General features: G+C 40.2%; 1 long non-coding RNA gene across 2 annotated transcripts; it reads right to left on the bottom strand.

Annotated features, from left to right (window-relative positions):
• Nucleotides 1-844: 844 nt before the first annotated feature.
• Nucleotides 845-16,396, bottom strand: LOC122240241. 2 transcript variants are annotated; one of them, XR_006219671.1, is made up of 5 exons: nucleotides 16,214-16,396; nucleotides 9,630-9,730; nucleotides 4,408-4,533; nucleotides 2,945-3,065; nucleotides 845-977 (listed from the first exon to the last, which is right to left on the bottom strand). It is a non-coding gene; the product is annotated as an uncharacterized LOC122240241 (long non-coding RNA). The 2 variants fall into 2 exon arrangements; XR_006219672.1 differs by lacking the exon at nucleotides 16,214-16,396 and adding an exon at nucleotides 10,560-10,614.
• Between the last annotated feature and the right edge of the window lie 382 nt (nucleotides 16,397-16,778).

Genomic DNA, 16,778 nt, shown 5'->3' with positions numbered 1-16,778 from the left:
AGGATATAGGTAAATCATGGAGTATGTTGTCGAGGAGCTGACCGATTATAAAGGAGTAATTAATTCTTTATTTTCTTTCATTAGACAAATTCATATTGAAAAACCAATCCTGACCTTATCCCACTCACAAATTAAAATTCGATCTTGATCTTATCCGACTCACAAATTAAATTTCAGACAGATGAAAACCTTAAATTAAAAAAATAATAGAACTTCAAAAATATTGGAGGGGCCCCTGGGTGGCTCAGTTGGTTAAGCATCCAACTCTTGATTTTGACTCGAGTCATGATCTCACCATTTGTGAAATCAAGCCCCACGTTGGGCTCTGGGTCACCAACTCGGAGCCTTGGAGCTTGTGTCTCCTCTGTCTCTGTCTCTCCTCTGTCTCTGTCTCTCCATGCTGGTGAGTGCTCTCTCTCTCTCTCAAAATAAACATTAAAAAATATATTAGAATGTAATACAGGAGAATATCTTCATGACCTTGGAGTAAGGGAAGATTACAATACACAATCTAGAAATGAAATGATAAATTACATATTCTGTAAGTGAGAGTATAGTCTACTGACAGGAAGGATACATGCTGACTTCAAAAAAAAAAAAATGATTTCTTCTTAGGGAGAAAGGAAAGAAGGAAGGAGGAGAAGAAGTCTAAAGGGGGTGTCTCTTTGTAAAAGGGTCGGAGGGAACAGTTGCAAGATGTTAACCCTTTGTGTTCTTTGTACTTTCTTATAAGCTTGCTACAGTTCATTTAAAATTCTGTAACAGCAATTCCTAATCCAAAAGACAAACCAATGACACATTTCTTTTTCTCAGCCCATTATAATCCTTGTGAGCTGGTGTTCACATGTATGGCAACAAAGTAGACATCATTCCCCTATAGTTTTCCTGAATAATCTTTAAAGGGTATGTGATGTTCACAGCCGAGATTTTCCCCTCATATGGTGTCTCTCTGTTGTAAGCTTGTTTTCTGAGCAGATCTAGTGGGAAGAGAGAAACATGTTTGAAAGTATGACTCAGCATAAAAGCATTTATTCTCAAGTGACGAAATCACTCAACTGTTTTTTAAAAGTGAGCAAATTAAAAACCCTCCATACCATTATAGAAAAACCCTTTTAAAAAAAAGTTTCATTTAAACATAACAGAAACCCATGGGGGAGGGGAAGGAAAAAAAAAAAAAAAAAAAGAGGTTAGAGTGGGAGAGAGCCAAAGCATTAGAGACTGTTAAAAACTGAGAACAAACTGAGGGTTGATGGGGGGTGGGAGGGAGGGCAGGGTGGGTGATGGGTATTGAGGAGGGCACCTTTTGGGATGAGCACTGGGTGTTGTATGGAAACCAATTTGACAGTAAATTTCATATATTAAAAAATAAAAAAAATAAAAATTAAAAAAAAAAAAAAAAAAAAAAGTTTCATTTATTTATGTAATCTCTAAACCCAATGTGGGGCTCGATCCCATGACCTCAAGATCAAGAGTTGCATGTTCCTCTGAGTCAGCCAGGCATCCCGCTGTTGAAACACTCCAGAAAAATCTAACAGTTTCAGGCCTAGCATGTAAAATTTATTATTTAGGTATGTCTAGTATTTTTGTGCAGATCACATATCAGGAATTTGGTCTTTTGGAAGCATATGTGTGGTCCCATTCTCTCATTTTATATGGCAGGAGTTCATACGATGTTTAACTCTACCATTGGTACTTTTCATGAACAGAAGTTTTGTTTACTTGTAACTTCCTCAGGGGCTATTCATATCTTGGCAGCGCTGAAATGATGTAACAACTCATTTGCTTTGAGACCTTATGTTTGTAGTAGGTGAAGACAAGCATCATGAAGCAACATGGTTATTGTTTGGCTTCCTCATGCGTGAACCGAGGCGGTTTTCACACCCACTGAGTCACACAGCGGGCGTCGCCAATACAATCACGCCCAATAAAGGTCAGAAAGTTAGACAAAGAAGAAGCATCACTCTTCGGCACAGGTGGATCCTGCTAATTTTGCCAAAGTAATCTTCTGAAAGTTCCAAAGCTACTCAAAAACCTTCTATGGCCCCCTATTGCCAACACAATTGCAGCCCGAGTCTCTTTTTGGGTATTAGAGGCCCCAGTAGCCTCATTTCATTTGCATTTCCAGCCTCATTTCCAAATACTCCCAAACAATCTCTGTGTCCTGTAGCAGACAAACCGTAGTGTTTGTAACATGTCCATTAGAAAGAGTGATCGGTACTTACGGTCTCTCTTTTCTTTCTTTCTGTATCAATGAGTGTAACAGAAAACCTAGCTAAAATAGACATTTATGTTTCCATATGACAAGAAGTCTAGAGGTAAAGAGTTGCTGGTGTTTTCTTGATGATGTGATGTCAGAGCTCTGCAATTCATTTGACCTTCGCTTCATGGTTGCAAAATGGCTGCTGCAAATCCAGGAATCACATCTTCACCCCAGGTTCGAAGGCAGGAAGGCAAGCAGAAAGTGTATTCTTCAGGAGCTTTTCTCAAAGAGGTAAAATGTTTTCCAAAATATTGCAACCACTAAGGGAGTTCCCCTTACATACCATTAGTGAGCACTTTACCATATTATCATCCCTAGTTTAGGGTCTGGACCCACCTTTCTACACCAGAGGGAATCTTCTCCATGCCTAAAGAAAACTGGAATTCTGGTTAGCAAGGAATAAATGGGGGAATGACTGGAGGCAGTGAACACTGCCACATTTTCCAGTCTGTTCCTCAACAACTGTAAACCAGCCTCTCCCGGTCCCTCTCTTGAAACATCTTTGATTAATATCATCAGTGACTTTTAGACCTTTTCATCCATGTTTATTTTTCTAATTTATCACTTTTTGTGGTTCTCAACCACACCCTCCCTCTAATTTCTTCATTCATCACATATCCATTCTTCTCCTCAGTATAGTGGTGAGTATCCCCACCTGTCATCAAATATCCACTCATCACTTACTCTGTATCAGGCACTCTGCTGGGTGAAGAGAATATAGCAATGAATCATGCATAGTCTTGGCCCTCCACAAGTTTGTGGTCTGGTGAAGGAGACAGGTGAACAAATAAATGCAGAAGAATCTCTGTGATCGAATGAAAGAAAATAGAGCACAAAGAAAGGCGCCGTCATTTATGTCACTCAGGCGCTATGCTTCTTTTCAGGGAAGGGAAGGGGTAGTACAGCCGTCAACAAAGACAATCTCACTGTTGCCTGTTACCCACCCTAGGAAAATACAGATCTCTACAGAAAATGGGGAGCAGGATAGGAACCAGGGGAGGGCTACCTCTTCTGTTGCCCTGACAAATACAAATAGAATTCCAGATAATAGCCAGTCAATTGTCTCTATCCCTTCCCTTCCCTTCCCTTCCCTTCCCTTCCCTTCCCTTCCCTTCCCTCCCCTCCCCTCCCCTCCCCTCCCCTCCCCTCCCCTTCCCTCCCCTTCCCTTCCCTCCTCTTCCCTCCTCTTCCTTCCTCTTCCCTCCTCTTCTTTCCCGTACCCTCCCATCCTCCCTACTCTCCTCTCTTTTCTTTTCTAACTTCTAATAATGCAACTCATACAGAATCCACCCAGTATAGGGTTTATGGAGCGACATCCCTGATTTATTTACTTCATTCTGTGTTCTATCGAAGGGACCAGCTCTCGTCCCTAGACCCTGGATAGACCATGTCTCTACTCTCTTAATGTCAGAGCCGAATCACTGGGGATGGCAGGAAGGACACATTTGAGGAGATGTAAGCCTATCTGTGGAGTTGTAGAGTAGGATTGGGGGAGAAGGAAAAGCAAGACAAGGAGAGAAATGAGGCTGGAGAGGTGGGTAAGGGCCAGTTCATGGTGTCCTGAGGGGCGTGAACACACTTGGTAGGTCATAAGTTCCCCAACCTTCTCAGTTCATTGTACCTTTAGTGTCTTCATGATTTTTTCATGATGTCTTAGGCCAAAGGAAATACCCAACAGTTCTCTTCATGGAGTAGTTATGTTCAAACGACATGATAGTGATAGTCTGGGGTCTAATAGATGTTGCACTTGCCTCACAAACAAAAAATATCCTGCTGTAACTCCATGAGTTCACCTTGGCACTCCAGGGTGACTCATGTGCAGTTTGGGAACCATGATACAGGTAATCACATTTGTTGTCATTTGGTGAATTAAATATTTGCTTTTGTATTTTAGAAAGATCACTCTCTCAAGTGTATTGCCGGGTTAGTTGGAGTAAAGTCACGATGGGAGGTAGGGGGACCATGACTTAATGGTAACCATTTAGGAAAGAAATGGTCAGGATGTAAAATGAGATGAACGAACGAGAATGTCATTGAATCTCAGATATGTTACGGTGGTGGAATGGATAGGCTTGCCTTATCAATTGGTTTGGGAGAAAGAAAGAGACAGGGTGATTCCTAGATTGTAAGGTTGGGTTAAAAGGTACCTGAGGGTAGAGATATAGGAAGAAAAACATGTTCTTGGGAGGAACAGTTCCTGTTTTCATGTTGTCACTGAATTTGATGTCTATAAGGACAGGACGGCTATATCTTGTTGCACATCAGGAATGAATCTGGAAAAGAAATAGAAATCGATAAGCTATCAGTATGGAGAGATGACAACATGAGAGCAAATGAAATTAGAATAGATGTAGATGAGAGTAGACCAGACTAGAAGAAGCACGCCCATATTTAGACTCAACAGAGGAAGAGGGTCCTGCAAAGGAGCTGGAACCAGGAGAGGGGTCATGAAGCTTGTGTAAGGTATCCTGTTCCAATGAAACCCGGACTCTTCCCTACTATTGCTCTGTTGTACTAGATATCACAGTCTTCCTTTTCTTCTGTGTGTGTTGGGGGGGTGCAGTGGGAATGCCGAGTAAAGCTTCATAGAGACAGAATCACAGAGAACCATGCATGGGCTTCATTCTGCGGTGGAGACTGCAGTGGGGGTTGGGTGGGCGGGCAAGGGGCAAGGGGAGGTGAGTCGCACACGCTGAAAGGAAGGTTTTGTGCAGGGGCACCTCAGGCACGTGTCCAAGGAGCTGCCTTTTCTGAATCCCCAGGAAGGAAGCACCATTTTGATGCTGACATTTTAAGAGAAAATAAAGCAATGGTCTGTTTGCAGAATCAAATGCAAGACAGTGACAGAATAAGGACTGGAGAAAGCCCCTGCAATCTGACAATTTGGAGGGTTGTGGTGACTTATTTAAACACGTTGTTGCAGTAGAGGAAGGCAGAAACTGGAGGAGATCAGGGAATAGCAGACATGTAAACAAATAATAACAATGTAATATAATAAGATACGTTTTATATCAGGCAGGGTGACCTTCTCCTACTTCTGTATTTACTAACCACTTCTTATCAGTGCCTGTTACTAGTAGAATAATTTCTGACCGCTCTGAAAAGTCTGTCCCCAGGGTTCTGTCCTAGTTCCTTTCTTCTGTCTGCTTGCATTTCCTAAGCAATTCCATCCAATCTTAGGACCTTAACCAGCACCCACAGACCCACGATATCTCGATTTATATTTCTTTTTTTTTTTTTTAGGTCTATCTTTATTTTGAGAGAGAGACAGAGAGCAAGCAGGGGAGGGGCAGAGAGAGAGGAAGAGAGAGAATCCCAAGCAGGCTCCACGCTGTCAGGGCAGAGCCCGATGCAGGGCTCAAACTCATAAACTGTGAGATCACGACCTGAGCCAAAGTCAAGAGTTGGACCCTTAACTGACTGAGCCACCCAGGTGCTCCTCTCAATTTATATTTCTAGTTCCCTGACTTTCTGAGCTTGAGTTCTACATGTGCACTACTGGGTACATGCTAGGTATTTAATCAATGTATACCAATTAATTTAAAAGTTGACCCTAAATACATCGATGACACAGAAGGAAATTTAAATGTCAAGTCACTGCATTTTACATAGTGAGTAGGGGGAGAAGTGTTTCCCGCCAAATGTGTCCTACAATTTCAGTAAATAACTGGAAGCTACGTGACAGTTTCAGCTTGGGAATTGGGTTAGATCTAGTGAGTCGCAGTGAATCAATAGGTTAAAAGATGCAGATTTGCAAATCAGAATGCAGGTTCTGTTGCTAACTTGGGGCAATATAGCTAATTCTCTGTGCTTCGTTTGCAAACTAGTAAACAATTCGAAGGCACAGTTTTGTTTCCTGTTTTTATTTATTTTTACTGAGATGTAGGTCGCCTACCACAAAATTCCCGCTTTCAAAGTGTACGATTCTGTGTATATACGGAGTTGTGTAGCCATCACTAGTATCTGATTCCAGATCATTTTCATCACCTCCGGAAGAAACCCCAAGCCCTTCTCAGTCACCTTCCCATCCTCCCTCCCCCACTTTCTGCCTTCTCCTTTCTGTCTCCACAGTTTTGCTTATTCTAGACATTTCAGATAAAAGGAATCATACCCTATGTGGTCTCCTGTGTCTGGCTTCTTTCCCTTAGCATGAAACAAACAAACAAACAAACAAACAAACAAACCTTAGCATAAAGTGTTCAAGGTTCACTCATCCTATAGCATGTGTCAGTACCCCATTCCTTTTTATGGTTAAATCATACTCCATTCACTGGACACACCACACTTTGTTGATCAGTTAGTTCATCACTTGATGGACTAGGTTGTTTCCACTTTTTAGCTATTATGAATAATGCTATTATAAATATTGTGCAAGTTTTTGTGTGGCTGTTTCCAATCGTCTAGGGGTGGAATTCCTGTGTCAGATGGTGACTCTGTGTTTAACATTTTGAGGCACTCCCGAACTGTTTTCCAAAGTGCCTGCATCACTCTACCCTCCCAGCAGCAATGTTTAAAGGTTCCAGTGTCTCCACATCCTCATCTACACGTGTTCATCTCTTTTATCATTGCCATGTTCGTAGATATGAAGTAATAGCTCACTGTGGTTTGATTTGCATTTTGCTGATGACTAATGATATTGAGCAATTTTTTCACGTGTCTGTTGGCCAGTTGTATATCTTCTTTGGAGGAATGTCTACAAATGCTTTCCCATTTTTAAATTGGGTTATTTTTCTTTTCATGAATGCATTGTAAGCATTCTTTATATATCCAGATGTTAAACCCTTCTCCGATATGTGATTTGCAAATATTTTCTCCTATTCTGTGGGTTTTATTTTCTGCTTTCTTTAAAAAAAATTTTTTTAATGTTTATTTATTTTTGAGAGAGAGAGAGAGACAGAGAGAGAGAGAGAGAGAGCATGAGCCAGGGAGGGGCAGAGAGAGAGGGAGACACAGAATTGGAAAGAGGCTCCAGGTTCTGAACACAGAGAGACTGACGTGGGGCTCAAACTCATGAATTGTGTGATCATGACCTGAGCCAAAGTCAAGAGTTGGACACTTAACTGACTGAGCTCCCCAGGTGCCCCTCCACTTTCTTGATAGAGTCCTTTGAGGCACCAAATTTTTAAAATTTTGATGACATTCAATTTATCTACTTTTTCTTTCATTGCTTGTGCCATTTTTAAAAAAGAAATTATTGCCTAATCCACAGTTACAAAAAACTACGGCCAATTTTTTTCTACCAGTTTTAGCTCTTACACTGATGTTCTTTTTTTAATTTTATTTTTTTGAGTAGGCTTCACACCCAATGTGGGATTTGAATTCATGACCTTGAGATTCAGAGTCACATGCTCTACCACCTGAACCAAACAGGGGCCCCACATTAATGTCTTTAATCCATTTTGACTTAATTTTTATATACGGTGTGAGTTAGGGATCCAACTTCATTCTTCTTTATGTGGATATGTACTTGTCCCCTTTGTTGAAAAGACTGTATTGTCCCTATTGAATTATGTTTGCACTCTTGTTGGAAAGCATTTGGCCACGGCATTTGAGAACGTCTGGGTTCTCAATTCTATTTCATTGATCTTTATGTCTATGCTCATGCCAGTAGCATAACTACAGTTCCAAAACAGTAAAGTGAATTGCATTGAAGAAATTCTCATTCTCAACCTCCTTGGTAATTCAAGGGATTGCGAGTCTGGATTTTCTTTCATAACTTTTTAAAAAGAATTCTCCATGTCAAATCTCCCATTTAAAATAACTAAATTGTATGCACAAATCTAAATTTAAATGCTCACTGGCAGGGAACTTTTATATAATTCTACTTATGTTGATGATGTGGGCTTTGGCAATCTCTTTCTCTGTGTATTCTGTGAAGCAGTTAAAAAGGCAATTATAGGGAGGCCTGGCTGGCTCAGTGGGTAGAGCATGTGACTCTCTATTCAAAGTGCAAGTTCAAGCCCCACGTTGGGTGTGGAGCCTTGTTAAAAAAAAAAAAAAAGTCAATTTTGAATTGAGGTATTCAAATTCATATTGTTAGGATACTTAATGTTAATCTAACTTCGATGCTGGGGTTTCACTTCACACAAAACCCTTCAAATGATTAATTTTAGAAAAAAATAGTTTGTTTATCCTATGGATTTACACTAGGAATTTAAAATGCCTTTCCTCTAAATGCAAGAATTCTCAGAAGCCCAAAATCTCAACTCTAGCATAATAGAATGTGCTGATTCAATTGTAGTCTCTGTATTTCTGCCACTGATACATTTCACAGAAAAAAGAAAAAGTATAAACAGTATTCCCTAGGTAGAGGAGATATGATAGCAAGGAGAGTCTGACACGAAGGAGAAAAAATAATTTTCTCGGACTGTCATAGACAGGTGTATTGGATTCTTTAAGAACAACTTTTAAAGGAGTTAAGGGAAGATCTTTTTTCTTAATAAGAAAAGACTTTTTTCCCCTAAGTAAAAAGATCACAAGTTCCTTTTTGTTTTCACAAAGGGGAGCACTTGGCACAATGTTTCTGTTGAGATTACTGGTTGAATTGTGCATGGATCCCCTGTTATCTCTGAGAGGACTTTTTTTTTTTTTTTTATCTCTGTGATTATTTAGACAGTGCTAAATCTTTGGCAAAATCTCTGCTCCCTGTGTTTTATTGGTCATGCTTAAGAACTGTGTGATAGTTAATTTTATGTGTCAATTTGACTGAGCTAAAGGATGCCCAGATAAGCTATTAAAACATTATTTCTGGGTGTGTCTGTGAAGTTGTTTCCAGAGGAGATTAGCATTTGAATTAGTAGACTGAGTAAAGAAAATCCCCCTCACCAATGTGGGCTGGCATCATCCATCTGAGGATGGATGGCTGGGAGGCCTGACTGGAACAAAATGGCAGAGGAAGGGCAAATTTGCTTTCTCCTTAAGCTGGGACAGCCATCTCTGCCCCAGACTGGCAGCCCTGGTTGTTAGAGCCTTTGCGTTTGGACTGGAATCACCAGCCTTCTGGGTCTCCAGCTCGCAGACAGCAGCTTGTGAGACTTCTCAGCCTCCATAACCCTGAGAGCCAATCCTTCAAAACAAATCTTTTTCTGTATATCTGTGTATATCCTTTTTAGTTCTTCTTCTCTGGAGAATCCTAATACAAACTGTGGGAGGCAACCCAGGACTAGAGGAGGCGCCCTTGATTACACCTTGACATATCCCAGCAGGTCTATGTGAATCTTAGAATTGCAGTCTTAGAAATTCAAGTTGATCTGTTCACCAAGGGGCTAACAGGTGCGGAAGACTCGATTCTTCATAAGCAAGTATAAGAAGGATTTGGTTTTTAAACTCTGCAACACTCAATGACCATTCATCAAGGGTTGCATCTTACCAAAGAATCAGAACCAATTCCATGCAATGGTTACTCCCCTTTCCGGTGGGTGTCTCTCAAGAGACGTAGTGTCGGATCAGAATTCTTTGGTGAATATGTAACTGAAACAAACAAACAAACAAGATGTGGTTCAGGGACTCCTACGTAAAAACTTAAATTATCATTTCAAGAATATTCCTGTTTAAGTGGTTGAGACCATTCATATGGTATGATGTAGAGAAACTTAAAGTTCTATTTCTGCTAAATAGAATAGAATAGAATAGAATAGAATAGAATAGAATAGAATAGAAAAGAAATAGAATAGAAAAGTTCTATTCTAAACTCATGATAACACCACCCATCTTTGTGCTTATTCTAGCCCATTTTATTTTATTTTATTTTATTTTATTTTACTTTACCAGTGTTTCAGATTGGTGTTACAATGGCCAGTTTACTAAATGTGTCAGAGGGAGCAAAAGTACCTAACTTGAATCTAGTCATGAGGAAACACCAGACAAGCTGACATTTAGAGACATTTTACAAAATAACTGGCCAGTATTCTTTAGAAATGTCAACACCATCATGTGCAGGAGAGAGAAAGAGGGATGGACTCAAGAATGGTTACAGATTTAAAAAGACTAAAGACATGATGATTGAATGCAAATCATGATCTTGAATTTTCTTTTGCAATAAAGGACCTTATTGGAACAATTGGTGAATGCCGAATAAGGTCTATATATTATGGCCTAACTGTAACAATGCCGTTATCAATGTGAAAATGCTAACTTTGAAAATTGCACTGTGGTCATTTAATAAAATTCCTTAATTTTAGGAAACACCCTGAAGTATTGAGGGGTTATCATGTCTGCAATTTACTCGTAAACAGATGAGGGAAAAAAATATCGAGAGAAAGAAAGAGAACAGGATAAAGTCAGTGCAGTAAGATATTACCATTTGGAAAAATTTGGTTGAATTCTTCCTGCTACTCTTGCAACTTTTATTGGAGTCTGAAATTATATCAAATAAAAAATTTGTAAGTAATGGGAGACTTTAAAGTTTCCCAATTGTTAAAAATAAGTTTGGGGCGCCTGGGTGGCTCAGTCGGTTAAGCGGCCGACTTCGGCTCAGGTCACGATCTCGCGGTCCGTGAGTTCGAGCCCCGCGTCGGGCTCTGTGCTGATAGCTCAGCGCCTGGAGCCTATTTCAGATTCTGTGTCTCCCTCTCTCTGACCCTCCCCCGTTCATGCTCTGTCTCTCCCTGTCTCAAAAATAAATAAAACGTTAAAAAAAATAAAAAAAATAAGTTTAACTGTAAGTACAAGATTTATTGCGTAATTAAAAAAAGAAAATCGAGGCAGCGTAGCCTAGTGGTTAGGAAGGTAGTGTGGAGAAGGTTGCCTTGATTTGAATCGTTGCTCTGTCGCTTACAATTCTGTGATTTTGGGTAAGTTATTATGTTCTGAGTTTTCCCATCTGTTAGACAGCGATGATAATAATGGAACCTACCTCACAAGATTATTATAAAATTTAAACTAGTAAATATTTGCAAGGGATTTGAAAGAGCCCCTGACCCGAAGTACGATGCAGGTATTTGTTAAATGAATACATTTAGGATGGCACTTTAGTCTTCATGGTATCGAAATCACCTTTAAGGATAGCAGTATTTTTTTTTTAACTTTAAAAACTTTAACATTTACAGAAGTTTTTCTAGAAACAACTGATTTGGATTCTTATTGTCTCTTCTTGAACCAATGTCAGGTTCTTGTCATGACCCTTGATAACCTCTTATACTAATTTTTGGCCTGCTTCATTATTAGGAATCTGTAAAATCTGCTAATATTTTACCAAAAATATTTAATACAGTTCGCTCATTTTCACTTTTATTTTCAATTATCCAATATACTTATCTAACACACTAAGTCAGATGCTACAGAAGGCATAAAGATGGATCCCATTTCCTTTTTTTTTTTTTTAATTTGTATTTATTTGTTTTGAGATGAAGAGAGAGAACCAGCAGCGGTGGGACAAAGAGAGGGAGAGAGACAATCCCAAGCAGGCTCCGTGCTGTCAGCACAGAGCCCAATGCAGGGCTCGAACTCAGCAACTGTGAGGTCATGACCTGAGCTGCAGACAAGAGTCGGACGCTTAACGGACTGAACCACCAGGCACCCAAAATGGATCACATTTCTGACCTCAAGGAGTATACGAAGGGGGCATTAAGTGCCAGATGGTTTACAAGAGGGAAAGATTATATCTAGTTCTCAAACTAGAGCAGGAAAGGCTTCATAGAGAAAAAGTCTTCACTATATGAGCCTGAAGAAAGCATAAGGCTTAAACAGGCAAGATGGCCAAGGGAGGGTGTTCTCCCTAGAGGGACGAGCAAAAACAAAGCACAGCAACCAGGACCAGCAGGCGGTACCTTCGGCAAATTATCTGAAGTTCAGACAGATTTGGAGTTTAAATTTTAAACCGCTGTAAGCCTTAGTTTTCTTATCCATAAAATGGGTATAACAACAGTCCCCATCTTACAGAGTAGATGAGAGAGAAATAGAATGGATGCGACTGACAGTAAATGCTCATTAAACGTTATTATTTTGGGTGCCCAGTTGTTGGAAACAAGCTGTATGTCGGGAAATAGGTATATTGGATATACTGGGTTAATACTGAATGGTGGGAATGCGTGTGCAAAGGAAATGAAGTGACAGTTGAGAGAAGTTATGAAGGTAGAATCTGTGACTTTGGGCCCGACCAAAGGTAAGAAAGAAAAGAAAGGAAACTGAGATGATGTCAAGGTTTCAACTCGGGCGGCTGGAAGAGTAGAAGCGTCCTTACAGGGCCACCAGCTACCTTGTCAAGGGCCAAAACCTCATAACTTCGTCCCTCATGAACGCTGGACATTGGGCTAGTGCTTTATTCATGTTATCACATATTTGAAAAATATCCTTTTCATGGGTTCCTACTTTAAATAGAATAAATAAATACGAGATTTAAATAAATAATTTAAATAGATATTTAGATAAATCTAATTTAACAATATAATTAAAAAATATTTAAATAAATATGAGAGCACTCACTATGTCCAATAGTCTAGGATGAATCATTTTGTAATACGGCAAAATCTTTTTTTCCAACTATGGATTTAGCTGAGCTTGCTTTGTATATATGCACACACACGTGCATATAATATTATATATACATATATATATATTTATATATAATATACATATATATAGATGCTATGGTTCACTATTCATGGAGTAGGCAGTTCATTGAGTGCCTGCTCTTTATTTTTAAATTTTTTTTTTTTAACGTTTATTTATTTTTGAGACAGAGAGAGACAGAGCACGAACGGGGGAGGGGCAGAGGGAGACACAGAACAGGCTCCAGGCTCCGAGCCAGCTGACGCGGGGCTCGAACTCACGGACCGCGAGATCGTGACCTGGCTGAAGTCGGACGCTTAACCCACTGAGCCACCCAGGCGCCCCGAGTACCTGCTCTTTAAAAGGTACAGTCATCCTAATGACTTAGTTGACTTTAATTCAAGGTTTCCTATTCATTTTCTGGAAAGCAGCTGCAAGGAGAGAGCTATTCTTGGAGCATTAGTCTGCCCCCTACCCCTATACCTGAAACTCTATTGGAACTGTGATAACGGGGGGCAGTGGCTTCACCCTACATCTTTCTCTGCCTTTACTGGGAACATCTGGAGTTCACCAGGACCGTGACAGGGACTGGCGTTGCTCCTGAATAAATCCTCTTGGCCATAATGACTAGAGGCTTAGATCCTCTGGTTTAATCTAAGTTGCACCTTCTGATTGGATTAGATATTATTCTTTCACTTCCATACAGGAGGTCTAAAGAGTTGTAACTTTTTGAAAAATGTAAACGGTGTATCTGCATAACGTCTTAAAAGTGAAAGAAATGTATCCATGTGTTATTTTGCAATAGCTCTGTGAATTAGGCAGTGCAAAGTTGATAAATTCTCAAGAGTCAGGGAGCCTCTACTTCCTCCAAGACCGGCAATATTTAGCACTCTTCCTTCTCTGTCTTGCTACCTTGCTGATTGAACGCCTTCCACACTGGTTTTCTCCTGTTTCTGAGTTCCTCAACTGATTGACCGTTGCCTCCCACCTCCGGGCAGTTCACAGCTGAGAAACTGAGTCTCCCTTTGGCAGTTGCCGGTTTTCTTTATTCTTTTGAAGGGAATGGAAAGAGGATATCTGTTCCGATTTTTTTTTTTATGTTTATTTATTTACTTTGAGAGAGAGAGCGTGCGAGCGGGGGAAAGGGGCAGAGGGAGAGAGAGAATCTTAAGCAGGGCTCCACACTCAGTGCAGAGCCTGAGTGGGGCTAGATCTCACGAACCCTGAGGTCACGGCCTGAGCCGAAATCAAGAGTCGGACACTTAACTGAATGAGCCACCCAGGCATGCCTCTTCCGATTTTTTTTTTTTTTTTTTTTAGTGTTAATTTTTAATAGGTAAATTCAGACTGAGAGGCCTGCCCGTTCAGCAGCACATTCACTGTATAGATGGCATAGCAAAAAACTATTGCCTCGAAGTGTTTCTGTGAAAGCATCATGGGAAATACAAGGCTGTGGCTTTTGTATTAACAGTGTTGGGGTCAAGAAATGGACTGTGAGGTAGAACCTATCCAAATTACTGAGATAACTGTAGGTTTCTTTTCCTGGAGAAGTTACTGGCGTATACTAAAGAAAGTTAAAATCCATGCTGCCCCCCAACCCCCATAATTTCTAGCTGAGGCCAGGATTCTTTTGGTCTGGACACAGTTGAAATCATCAACACAGTTTGTGAATAATACTTTCCCACTAATGAAAAAAGCAATGACTAAAATTTTAGATCTGTATAATTTGGCAAAACCATACAAATGATTTCCATATGCAAAGGAAAGCTTTGTGACGAATAAACTCTAGTTTTAATAATTTTCGTCCGACACATTAGGTAGTGTATCAATATGTGATTTCTGCCTCTCTACCTTTTCTCTTAAATCATGTCTATTAAATTAAAAGTGAAATGGAGATAATTATCTGAGTAATTTCACAAAACCTTCCCACTAAGTGAGACAATTTTAAAAATGAAGAAGGGGCTCCTGGGTGGCTCAGTGGGTTAAGTGTCCGCTTCGGCTCAGGTCATGATCTCATGGTCCGTGAATCCAAATAGTAGTAGCATAGAATAATCTAGCATTTCATTGTCTTCAGTAACTAACCATCATACATCTACTATTAATTACTATGAAAGGGGGAACCCGGCTGGCTCAATCTGTAGAGCATGTGACTCTTGATCTTGAGGTTGTAAATTCGAGCTCCGTAGTGGGGAGAGAGCTTACTCAAAAAAAGAAAAAAGTTTAAAAGCTAGATCTAGATTTTTATGTTTGAAATACAACATTACAAACAAAACCAGCTATATATAGTATTTTCCGAGTGCCAGAAACTGTTCTAAGTGCTTGTCTGATTTTACCCTCAAGATGAATGCTAAGAATGAATCCTAACATGCGTGTACTATTATTATCTCCCTCTTACAGTTGAGGAAACTGAGGCACAGAGAGGTTAAATGACCTGCCCAATGGCACACAGCCATTAAGCATAGAGCTAGGTTCCAATCTAGGCAGCCTGAGTACAGCATGCATGCACTTAACCATTACACTCTTCACCAATTCTGGCTTTAAAATGCAGAAATATTCATGGGTGCCTGGGTGGCTCAGTTGGTTAAGCGTCCGACCTCGGGTCATGATTTCATGGTTCATGGGATCGAGCCCCAGGTCAGGCTCTGTGTTGACAGCTCAGAGCTTGGAGCCTGCTTCGGATTCTGTGTCTTCCTCTCTCTCTGCCCCTCCTCCACTCACACACTCTCTCTCTGTAAACATTAAAAAAGAATGAAATGGAGATAATTATCTGAATAACAAAACTTTCCAGCTAAGAGACAGTTTTAAAAATGAAGAAGGGGCAAGCAGGTGGCTTGGTCAATTAAGCATTCACTCTCTGCTCAGGTCCTGATCTCCCAGCAGGCAGCCTGCTTGGGATTGTCTCTCTCCCTCTCTCTGCTCCTCCCCCACTCATGTGCACACACACTCTCTCTCTCTCTTAAAATAAATAAATAAAAAATAAAAGTGATGAAGACACAATATTCTAAAATACGTTTCTTAATTTTCTTAGTTTGTGAGTAGACCCACCTTAGCAGTAAACTGTGGAAGCAATTGTTCTCTGTGAACAGTGTTTTGGACGCTGCCATTGGCCTGCTAACCTGACAACTGGCCCTTAGTCAACAGTTTTGAATGATACTTTTTGTGAGTAGGAAATAGAATTTAAACCTGAAACTGCCTGGAAGGGTTCAACTCTACTATAAGTCAGTTTTAAAGCATGACTTCAACGGCTTTGGACATTGGTCTCATAGTTTTCTTGCTCTCAGTGACACTTGCTTTAGTGTTCTCTTTTAACTCATTTCCCGGTGCCACAATCTTCCATTTATTGAGATAATTTCTCCAACTCGCTGTATTTACACAAAAGTCCTGACCCACTGGGTTTTTCATTTTTAACCACTCAGTCACCATCTTGCTGAAATACAGTCATTCAAAAGAATGAAGGTCACGTACCAGTGTGTTAATGGGAATCCTGTGAGTTGCCTATTCTGTCGGTCTGAGGCTGGAGGCACGTTATCCGGAAGCATTGGACTCGTACTACCTGGAAGGTGTATAAATCAACGTGGTCCATCTTGCCTTGTCTGGTAAGACGGGTGGATCCCATTTGCACAGATGTTCTTTCTCTCCCTCTCTCTCTTTTTTTCCCCTCTAAGAAGGAAATAAAATATATATAGGCCCATTAATCTGCACAGGTCAGCCTCTTTGATAGGGCACATTCTTGGAAAAGGTAAAGTTCAATTGTGTATGATACACAAAAAGGGGGCAAAATGCTCAGTCCTTTTCACTTTTAGTAATTATAAAGACCTAAGTACTAATGAAGCCATAAAACTTGTTTATCTTAGGCTATCCTGAAATTTAAGAAAAGATAATGTATGTTTCTAAAATTACTCCAGTGGGCTTAATTTGGGTTTAAATACTGGGCATAGATAGAAGGCCTAAGAGGAAATAACTGCCAAGGTTTAGAGGACAACACATACTTTTATTTTTGTAAGGGGGCATTTTGCATAAAAGCTGTTTG

This window comes from Panthera tigris, chromosome B4 (assembly GCF_018350195.1).
Source record: "Panthera tigris isolate Pti1 chromosome B4, P.tigris_Pti1_mat1.1, whole genome shotgun sequence".
NCBI classification, from domain to species: domain Eukaryota; kingdom Metazoa; phylum Chordata; class Mammalia; order Carnivora; family Felidae; genus Panthera; species Panthera tigris.
Note: the sequence above shows the minus strand (reverse complement) of the source record. Positions and strands in the feature narration are given on the sequence as shown.